This window comes from Bombus bifarius, unplaced genomic scaffold (genome assembly GCF_011952205.1).
Source record: "Bombus bifarius isolate JDL3187 unplaced genomic scaffold, Bbif_JDL3187 scf7180000009125, whole genome shotgun sequence".
NCBI classification, from domain to species: domain Eukaryota; kingdom Metazoa; phylum Arthropoda; class Insecta; order Hymenoptera; family Apidae; genus Bombus; species Bombus bifarius.
The window spans coordinates 5,554,275-5,565,748 of record NW_022884914.1 but is presented as its reverse complement, the minus strand read 5'-3'; positions in this window follow the sequence as shown (position 1 = coordinate 5,565,748).

Below are 11,474 nucleotides of genomic sequence, written 5' to 3'. Positions count from 1 at the left end.
CTAAAGGATTAATATACTTTGCCTTTCTCTTTCGTAGTCATAATGTTAAAAAGCAGAATCGGATAATGTAAATTGTTTTAGAAAAGTTGCAAATGAAATATAGCGTTACGTTCATGATATTACAAAAATTTTTAACGAGGTATTCGCGTATCCAATCTACCCCGTGGAAATGAACGAATCGTCAACCCATTAATCGAGGATAAAAATCGGCGATTGGACTGGCTTCTCGGTAGTCCGAAAAGTCCATTAAACGTAACCAGAGTTATCACCGTGTTCGGATTCGAATCGATTCGAATTATTCGATGATGGATCCAGGATGGACGTGATTTCTCCCCAAAACGAATTCGCACGCGGCCAACAAATCGTCTAATCAAATAGATATATGACTGATGGGGGAAGGGTGGGAAATTGGTTCTTGGCCGCGAGTAAATCTCGGCCGCGTGTCAGGAATGAGACGACAATGGGGTGGTGGGCAAGAGGGAGAGGAGTAGGTGAAAAAGGAAGATCCGAGATCGATTTCCTTTGGGGATTTATGTGACTATTTTTTATCCTGATACCTTGAAGCCTGAAACGAGATAAGAGACACCGTTCCTACAACGAGTCTTTCATTTCGCGCTTCCTCCCGCCACCCCCCAAGCGAACGTGAAGATCCTTGGATATTAATGCGCCCAACGGCGTGACTGAAAGTTCTCGCTAATTTATTCGGACGAATCTCGTATATATATATATATATATATATATATATATACATACATACAGATATAGATGTAGATATATATAATCAGCGGGAAAGCTTGGCTTATCTTCAGCGCACGCTGCTTCTTTCTGAATTAGAAATCAGCCCAGTGAACAGCGACGTCTAACAGTTGATTCTCTGCTCCTCTCTTCCTGAAGATAAAATTCTTATTATTTCCACTATTTACGCCAGGAGACCTTGGGTAGTTTTAATTTTCACGCACTCCTTTTTTGGTTGTAAATTTCAATGGCTACTCGACGAAAGACCCCGTAAAGCACGTGATTATTTAAGTAGTTTGAAGCAAAGAAAGAGCAGAGACGTGAGATTAGAATAAAGATGAGAGGCTTATAATGATTGCAGTTTTATGATTTAATACAATTTTTCGGATATATGCTTTAACAACAAGAGTTGGATCAAACAAATATGAATTGAAAGGAAAATTTGTGGTATTAGAACGAGCATTTGTTAAATAAAAAACGATAAAAAAATTCTAAAATATTAATCGTAATTACGATAATTCTGTGAGTAAATATCGTTTTTGTGTACTATAATTACAAATTTAAAGTCACAGATCTAAATTCTCCAAATTGAATGGTCTCAGCTCGTTGCAGATAAAGCATCCCAAATTTCCGACGGGTTATCCGAGGTCCTTTTCCTTGGAGATATCTTGCAGAACGAACCACTTAGTCTGACGTACAAATTAAATAGAAATGAGAGTTCCGAATGCAATGTTTGAATATGTATGAGAGGATTTTACAGAGAAGAAGGGATGATAAATTTAAATTGTAAAATAAAGTGTGACCTAGTAAGTAACATATTACTTGTTATTTGTTAAAGTATTTATTAAATTCTAGATCAACTATTACAGGAAGCAACATTTATAGAGCGCTATAATATACAAAATACTTCATCAAAATTTCACAATTTCTATCGAATATATCAAGATTAGACTCATCAAAAAGTAGAATATTCGTTCTAACTTAGTTTCTGTTGAAGTTGCGCACAAGTTAAAGGAACGAAAGACAGAGAGCATGGAAATGGGGATTAGCCTATTTGACCGATTGAAGACAGCAGCAACTAGTCAAACTTCGTTATACGGTGCATCGGGTAACAAAGGGGAGGAACGACGAGTTAGACAACGTTATATTTCTGATATCGTCCGTGGCCCCCTTTCCTCGGCTCTGTGCATTTTCAATATCGAACTCCGCATCTGCCTTTCGTCGTTTCCCGTTGCAGTGCTGGTGCACGTTGGGACGAGACTAGTCCCATGGTCAATCCCAAAGTGTCCCACATGGCATATTGACAAGGGTCCTGGTCTCTCTCTGTCTCTGTCTGTCTGTCTGTCTCTCTCTCTTTCTCTCTCTCCACCTGGTGAAATTTTAACATGACCCATCGACGCCGTTGCGCCGTATCGAGGATTCAAAATTTATGATCACCGCTTCTTGGATGACGGATAACTTCCCGGGCTTCTTCAACTTCCGATCCGTCTTACTTTTCCCTACTTTCGAGTCGTGTTCTCTATGTCGCAGCTGTTTCTCTTATTTTTCTTGCATGGCTTTAGTAAGAAGAAGTATCCAAAATGTTTTGGGAAATATATCGAATAATTAGAGGAAAAAAAATTTGTGTGGAACAGAGGAAAGTTCGAGAAAATGCTGGATGGAGAGTTCGTTGGTTCAGACGCGACCGATCACAGACATGACCTCTCGAATTTCGCGTTTAATGTCGTTTAATTTGCAGTTTAATCGTCAATTTATGTCCAACCACGATGTACATTAGATTCGTTACTTCGCGAAACGTGTTGATATTTGGTGATTGACTCTCGGTGTATGAACGCGTCGGGGATTATTGTCAAAACTTTTTACGTAATATCGAATAGTATGCGTGAAACGTAACTAACTGTTACTTGTAAATGTATTGGACGTCATAGTGAAATATTTCAATATTTTCGTTTTTTAACTTTGTTCAAGTTATTTGCGCTAGAAAATTAAAAAATAGCTATAACCAAACGTGGCTCTCTGTTTCGTACATTTTGTTAGTTTCCTTTATTTCATTTCGCTTGATTGAATGAAAGAGAATTGGAATAAAATGTAAAATAGAAAAAGACAAAATCGATGAATCATTTTTTAGTGATACTATCTGTTTAAAACGGACAAATCACCATGGGAAATGAGAACTATAAATTTCAGAAGTAGGTCTTCATTATTTTAATATATTTTATATTATCGTTAAACTTTCATCGTTTATCTCATTTCTTTGAATTTAATCCAAAATAATGGATTTCATTGTCTTCAATATTTACTTTCTAGTCGTCTTCGCACGTTTAATTTAAAACTCTACCTAAAATACACTTTTGACGTTAAAAATTGTATACCGCATGATCCTCTCAACACCTGCTATACACTTTCTTTCGATAAAATTTCTGTTTCGTGACTGCTCGCCTTTACGTCCTGACCAAGACATCGCTCGAACAATAAAAACATCGAAACTGGTCAAGCGGTTCGATATCACGTTCGACATTTCCAATTTGAAGAATCGTACAACGTTCTTAAAGGATCTGACCACAGAGTGGGGAGAATAGCAATGCTTTCTGGTGAGAGGTCTATGAGAAGCAGCACTTACCCAATAACCGTTGCATTCAAAACTATATGATCCTGTTCCCAACAGCAAAATTTCTAACATATTGCTATCTTTATCATCGTGGGATAACCTCTAAAAAATGTTAGAGGGATCGTAACGCACGAGACATAAACTAAACCGTATCTTTTCAACCCTTTAATGGAACAAACTTAGTATAATACATCTGACATATTTGACGTTGCGGTGATGTTTGGATATTTTTTACGGTGAAAGATGCAATAATATTGAACAACAATAAATGTCATACGGTCTATCACATCACGTATGCAACTTACATTGAAGAGAGAAATTGTATGGTCCAATGGAGGGAAGGGAAACAGGAAGAATAAATGGAAGAAGACTACGTTTTATTTATTAATAAGACTAAGATGGAGGCTAGGTCAGAAGATATATTTCTATGGATGAGAGAAATATATAATAATATGTAACATGATTTGCTTGTGTTGAAATAAAGGATAAAAATATTCGTATGAGTCATTTGGTAATGATTAACTTCGCTTTATTAGGAAGCAACTGCTTGTTCTTTAGTTCGAGTATAAAAGAAACAGGTTTATACCTATACGTATAGGAAAAATGTTACTTGACAAGCTATCTACCTTGTATAAGTAATCTCAAAACGGTGATCACCAAATAAAAGGTTCGATGGTCAAAGGCACGAACGACCGTGTAAGTCAAACCTTGTAAGTGAGAACTGGGCCTCACATCGAGAGGTCCATCCGACTGGTTTGACATTTACATATAAATAGTATAACCTTGGTCATTATTTCTATGTCGAATGGTTATATGTTATCTATTCTGAGCGTCAATTACCATACATTTGTCATTGCAAACCAAGAATCTTGTTCTTCATCGCTCTTACGGCCGACGTCATAATTAGACTATGGATGAATTTACAAGAAGAAAGATACAGAAATACACGGAACGCACAATATACAAAAATATATAACATTCAAAATAGTTCTAGTTTTTAAAATACCTCTAAGCTCTATTTCATCAATTTTAGCCACAAGAAGATAAAAATTTTACATAAAAATTTGCAGTCGTTATAATTCTCCATAAAAATACCAACCATAGTTAATTGTAAAAAATTGCATATCTGTAGCAGACAGCAAAATTTCCGACAAGAATCTCAAGAATTTCAAAGGTACAAGAAAAACGTGCTCAAATGTGAAGGCGAACATCTGTGTCCCCCATTCTTCGAGTATCATTTCATAAAATAAAAATGTTGAGAATATTCAGTGAACATTCGTCTCTAGTACAAAGAGATGGCCGTTTCCCAAATTTTTGGCGTATAAAGGATTGACGGTTTCGTTGGCGGTCAGAATGATCGGACGCGCAATTTGATGGAGTATCGGATGGCGCTTAACAAACGGCAAGTCGACGTTTCCATCAGATATAATTTTGGGTTGGATTCATGTGCGTGGGAGAAGCGACGATAGAGAAGCAGAGTAACGGATATAGGGAACGCGAGCAGAGGACGCGATTTATCACTCATCGGTGAAAACGAGCGTAACACCGGCACCGTATAATTGCGCGTATATCGTTGACCCGTAGTTATCGCTGATAGCCGGAATCATCGATCGCGCACACCCCTCATTTTCCGCACGATTTTCGATTAGCATTCGACGCGTTTACGAGCCGTCAATAACTACGCGGATCGCGATAGGCGACCGTATGTATCGAAAAGCGGCATTTGACGATCGAGCACATTATTACTCTAGCTTTCGACGCAGCCAATCCTCTTCATTCCTTCTCCATGTTGAATTCCTCTCTTTTGATCCTTCCTGTCGAAGCCTCAATGTTTCCATCAATGGAACGCTAAGGTTTGTTCACAGTGTATGGTCGTTTGTGTATATTTCACGTAATATGAATAGAAATCTGGTATTCGGTTTTAAAGTCCACATGCAGGTTATTTGGTTTCAGGTTGTCAGGGATTTGTGAGAGCAAGTGCAAAAAATAATTTCTTAACGATAAATTAGAAATAATGTTCGATGTCATAATCAGGAAACAGTATATAGATAACACTGTATCGAGAAAGCTGCAATTTATAGTACCTGTGTTTGTTGCTTCCGAACAGGAAACCTATCGAATATTTTGAACGCTTGAAGTTTCATGTCCTCTTACAGTCTGACACAATTCCCTTATGCGCAGGTATGTCATCTGGTAAATTTTGTCATACTTGTCGTTTTTACTTTTTCTTTCAGTCAATCAATAGCGTCGAATAAAAATAGGCATTTTATTTTTTAAACGATCTTCCTAACTTTATTAAACACTAAAAGCGTTATGGAACACCTCTTCTCTAGCCATCCTGATTTTCTACAGCATTCACCGTCGTGCGAGTTTACGATTCGAGTAGCGAAAGATTGTAACAGTAATACAGCCCTCTAACAAACCCCGACGCATCGCATTTCCTGCATGGCGAGGCAGGCTAAAAGAGGAGAGAGATCTGTTTTCCCTTCGCAAGTTCGAGTAAGCTTTTACGCGATGCTGAGCGTCCGCGATACGCGCGTAATCTTCCCGTTGAAACGGCCCTGCCGGGAAAGTTAAATGAAAAATTGTTTTCCCCTGTTGGCTGGATTGAACAATACCGGCCCTTTATTATACGCTCGACGATAAGGATTCTCGTATCCCCTAGCCGTGCATACGTGCGTCGAATTTTAAAACGCACTTAACGCCGAAACTATATCGGTGGAAAGTTTTCTCCTTTAATTGGAGCCGTTTCTATTAACGACCGTCCGTGGATTATCGTCCTTTCGGAACACCAAATGTGTGTGCGGAACCGTTCTCCTTCGGAACCTTCTTTGCTCCTTTCAATTTTAGTATTGTGAAATACATGACCTTTTATTTTTATTTCTTTATAAATTATTATAGAAGTGTGTGATAACACTTTCCTTATTTCTTCTTCTGAAAACACTATGTATATTTCTAAGCGCATGTAACAGCCGATAAAATTACAATTTATTTAGGATACCATAAAAAAATAAGTTGCGATATTCATGTTTCCAAGTGATCGATCAGTCTTTTGGGAGAACCTATTGTGAAGGAAGGTATTTACCTTTTTACAAAGTTAAAAGTATCTTTTCCTAAGGACGATTATAAGTTTTGCAAAACCCCTAGGAATACACCGTTCCTTTGCACATGGTTCTTTTGTGTTACGTTCCATTCATTAGCATACACATTCGTAAATTTTCATTTTCTTTTGTAAGAATCTCCTCGGACGTTCAGCGAGGCATAGCACGAGTAAAACAATAAAGGTTAATGTTTCGATATAAAAGCATGCAGAAACTCGGGTAACGTCACAATCAATCTCAATTCTCCTTCGACCTGTTCGTATTCCGAGATCTTCCACGAAGGAACCTTTATTGCATGGTAAATCATAATGCAACATGAATCATAACGATTCGCTCGAAGAAAGCCGCATTCTATACCAAATTCATGGAATCTTTTCTTCAGTTTTCTCGCGTTTGGTCGAGTTCCTCAGGTACTTACACGGACGTTAAGTGTTTTCAATTTACCTTTCGTTCGCTTTTCCTAACTCTATAAAACACTACTTTCGCGCAATGACTGTCTCCGACGAGAAGTCGTGTATCTTTAAGAGCACTTTACGCCCATCTAGTAGTTACACGAACGAGGAGTGCATAAATTGAGGAGGGTCAATGATTCCCTACCATGCAGGAAACATCGATTCAACGTTCGACATCCTTAGGTTATGCTCGGTGAAGTTGGTACTTAGACGGAGAGTCGAATGTCAGGAGTTTCCTCTTGGCGTGTTTGCATCGGTGATTTGGGGACTCGTCATTAGTGTTATCAAATAAATATGTGGAAGTGAAGAGTTGAAAGAGAGGCTCTCTCTACTTGAACGTCAAAAATATTTCAAAATCTGTTGGATAAAAAGCGAAAAGGGAAAGTACCGATATGCAAAATGTGGCAATATGTGATATTTTAAAAAATATTTTTAGAAATAATACGTGACGTTTTGTTGTTGCACGCGAGAAATAGCAAGGTTGAATTCGACGTGCAAACGAATAGAAACAGTTGGCGCAGACATGTGGTCAATACAATTCTGTTTTCGCGTTCCAGCTAGTTCTATATTATAATAATACTTTGTGTACATAAATATGATATGCACTTGAATATTAGTTTACTATATTATTTTTCTCAACGTTCGAGGATCATGAAATCAAAAAATAACACAATAGAAAAACCTATGTTTCATGAGAATCGACTCAACCATTCTAACCGACATTGGTATTTTCCTATTTTCACGTCTAATCATTGGAGTATACAAATCCATAATCCGAATTTCATACCATCATTTCTAGAACATTTTAAAACTCAAACCGAGGATCTAGCTGAAAAATGTTATCGTATATTTGTTTAATTAATGTGCAGTATCCGCCACGAGGACGAAATTCTCTTTATTCGTTGATCAGTAGCCATGGTAATATTGATGCGCCATCGGGAAACTTTTGTCCAGAGAGGAAACCCTCGTTCTACTGTCATTGTATTCCCCCACGCCAGTCTGTTGTGTTTTTCTCGAATTTCTAATGATTGTTTAACCACACGTGACGAGTTCTGTTTTTGACTTTATCGCGAGAAAACAGAAATAATGCGAGGTTATACGAGTATCGTCGAAATTGCCAGGACATTTCGATAAGAGAGGGGAAAAAAGAGTGACAAAAATGGAATCTGGGTCGTAATTGAAAATCAGTGGCGCGAAACGCGGCACATTGGTAACAATTGGTAATTGTGCTTTCTTTCGTTGATCTCACGATCGCGTTTAATTATTGACCGCGTGCGCGATACCGTTTCATTGATGAATACGCGTTGACGAGCGAGCCAAATGTGCTCTTACGATCCGAATAATACGAGCGAACTTTGGATTCTAACAAACCTGGCCTCAGCACTGATCATGCTTGTAAACGAAGGTTGCGTAGAAACGCGGTCGTGTTTTTCAGCATTGATACGCATAATTAATGGCGATTGGACAGTAAACGAAAATTTGCGTCGCGTTTGTAATGAAAATAAACGAGGAAGAGTATTTTATGACAATGTGTCTTTATTGAATGTATGAAACTTGAAAATGACTCTTCAAATTGGTTTAATAGTCGTGGCGGCGTCTATTGGACATCGAAGTACATAGAAATTCACGCACAAATTCAGTTACATCAGTATTCAGACAAATTAAAAAGACGTGTTTATTTGAAATTTTATCTTTTCGCAGATCTTCGTTATTTGCCTTCGTATGGTTGAAGGATAACGTTTCCTTTCCATTATAGTTGCTTATTATTATCTTCGTGTCACTAGTAAAAGTTTATAACGATCTTATCGACGAAAGTTTATTCTATCTTATCCTTATACAACAATTTTACTTTAAGATTCTGTGTCCATATTACTATTAAAAAACTGGGAATCAATAGTTGAAAAGTTACACCTGATATGATTATTTCTCGAATACGTATCAATATTAGCATTATCAGTCAACACATGTCAAGAAAATGTGCCTGATCGATCATAGCGAGCCATCTTAAGAATCTACAGAAGAATTCCAATTAACCAAAAGTCAGGAAAGTTCAAGAATCCATCACCGTTCGACCTTGTGCATCTCGAAGATGAATTACGATACGTCGTTTGCCATCGATCAAGACTAAACTTCCTCGAGTTCGATCGAACTTCCAACTTTAGAGTCAAATTTCCCTTCTCTCTCGTGTACTAACAATGTCGCTTTAAACGCATAAAATTTGTCCTGTCAAAGACATATTTGTCGTCAGGTATATACGTTGCGAGCCAGGCTCTCCGTTTAACATTCACCGCCAATTAACGATCGCATCGCTCGTAATTCCCAGTACGTGAATCGAAATTGATAATAGTTAACATTGTTCCGTGTCGCGGGATAGCTCGAAGGATAGAATTATTGCTGGAGCGGTCGGAGACGATTTTACTCCGATTTCCACGATGCTCTCCACGCTCTCAGTGCGCCATAAATTTCATCCGTACGTCGCGTCGGGGACAATCGTTAGGGAGTTAATGGGCACGGCGGATCAAATTTCGAGATGTTATGGTACGGTCGTTTACGATGAAAGAAGAAAATGCGCGGGAAAGTTAATAGCGGCGGGAGAGCGCGGGCAAACAGGAGAACAATTAAAACCGGGTACGTCAAACGGTCGAACGAGAACGGTCGTCTTTTGTACGATGAGTCCCTGTGGGACGAACGTAAGTGACGGTTGATTGATTCAACTTGATTGAATAATGGAGAACGTGTGTCAGTCGTATTAGCTGTTTCGTTGTTTATTACCAGTGAATACCAGTTTTAAGAGTCTATTACAATAGAAAAATTTTATGCCCGTATTTTGTACATAAAATGCACATTATGTTACATAAAACATTTGGAAATTTCAATAACACTGTAATGGGGCAGGATTGTTATTTTCGTAAAAGGTGTCTACATGCGTTCAAATACTCGTGTATATAGAAACGCGTATTCATTGTATACATAGAAACTCGGGTATATGAGCGTATGAGAATAAGTGTTATTATTTGTGGAAATAAAATTTAGATATCCTAACAAGCTACCAATAGGTCCTTCTACGGTACTTACTACTAGACAATTAAAGAAAACATTAAGTGATAAATGAGAATAAAGTAGTGCAGTTTCTTTAATATTTTATTTTGCTTACAATTAGCCTTGTATAAAACTATGTCACGTTACACGAACTTTTATGGGAATTTAATTATCGCGTTGTAGGAGGATTACGTGCGCGGAAAGTAAAATAATCTTGTTAGTATTCTTTAATATCATTTACCTACTCGTTGTACGCTAGTGTTAAGATGAAGATATTTTTTAATAAAAATATGTAAATATGCTCTAGGCAAATTAACATATTATACTTAAGAATTTTAGGTGGAAACTTTCATATCATCTTTTAGCAGGTTGCATTTATTACAAATAGTATGTTGGCATTTGTAAACTCGAAATTCTTCAAGAGAAATTAGATAGAAAAATAAATCAACATTAGCAGCAGCTATATATTTTAATTAAGAAAATTGAATCAATGAGTGAAGAACCACTTTTAGAGAATTAATTGTATCGGAATTCCTGGCGACCACACAGTATCGCCGGGGCTAGCTGCAAAATCCTTATTTGCATGTGGCCAAGTTACAACCCCATTCAGTTATTCTTAATACCGAATTTATTAACCCGAAATTTATTCTCACGACTTTATGTACATTTTCAACAACCCTTTTATGCGCCATTAAAGGAAAATTACAGGACGCGACAAGTTACTCGTGTGCAACTTTACACCTTTCCAACGATCGCGTGCACGGTTGCAGTTAGACAGGCAGAGAAAAACGTTGGTTGATGCCTTTCTTTTTCGCCGCCGCGATACAGAGCGTGTGACGCGCGTTAATCCACGCTCGCAAAATTATTTAGACGTTATGGTAGATAGTGTCCGCTGTTCCAGCTCATCATCTCATCAAGAGATCTCGTTGAACGTAATTGTTCCGCATTTACGCAGTTAGCTGCACTCTTACCCGAAATAGCGTGACTAATTAAAGTCTTCCTGCCATAGGAATCTTGCTTCGTTGATGAACATTTCAACTTTCTTTTTCTCGTACTAATATTCATTAGTCTCAGACGATTAAAAGGAAAGTGTGCTAATGATAATTCGTTGGTTTTACTGTTAGCGTTGTAAATCTGAGTGGGAATGAAAGGTACTATGGGTTTAAAACTATTTTATTACTTAAATGATTTGCAGATTTCTTACATACGTATTTATATTTACTATTCGTGTGTCTTCCTCTCTTGTAAATAGTTTGTAAGACACGAATTTTATGAAAAATGTTACTTTATAGTTAAAGAAGCTGCTAAAGCGTTAAAGATAAGTCACGCTCTATGAAGATGGCGAAACTTATTGATTATTTATCTGCAGAGTTTTAGATTCTACTGTTTTATTGTATTAAAGTTTAGGATTATCGTTGTAATACTTGATAAGTCCATTTTCATTGACGTGATGTTTCCCTTCATGACGTATAATGTTCCATTTAAAATTGTGTGGTCGTGAAAGAGATATTTCATATAATAATATTATCAGAAATGGAT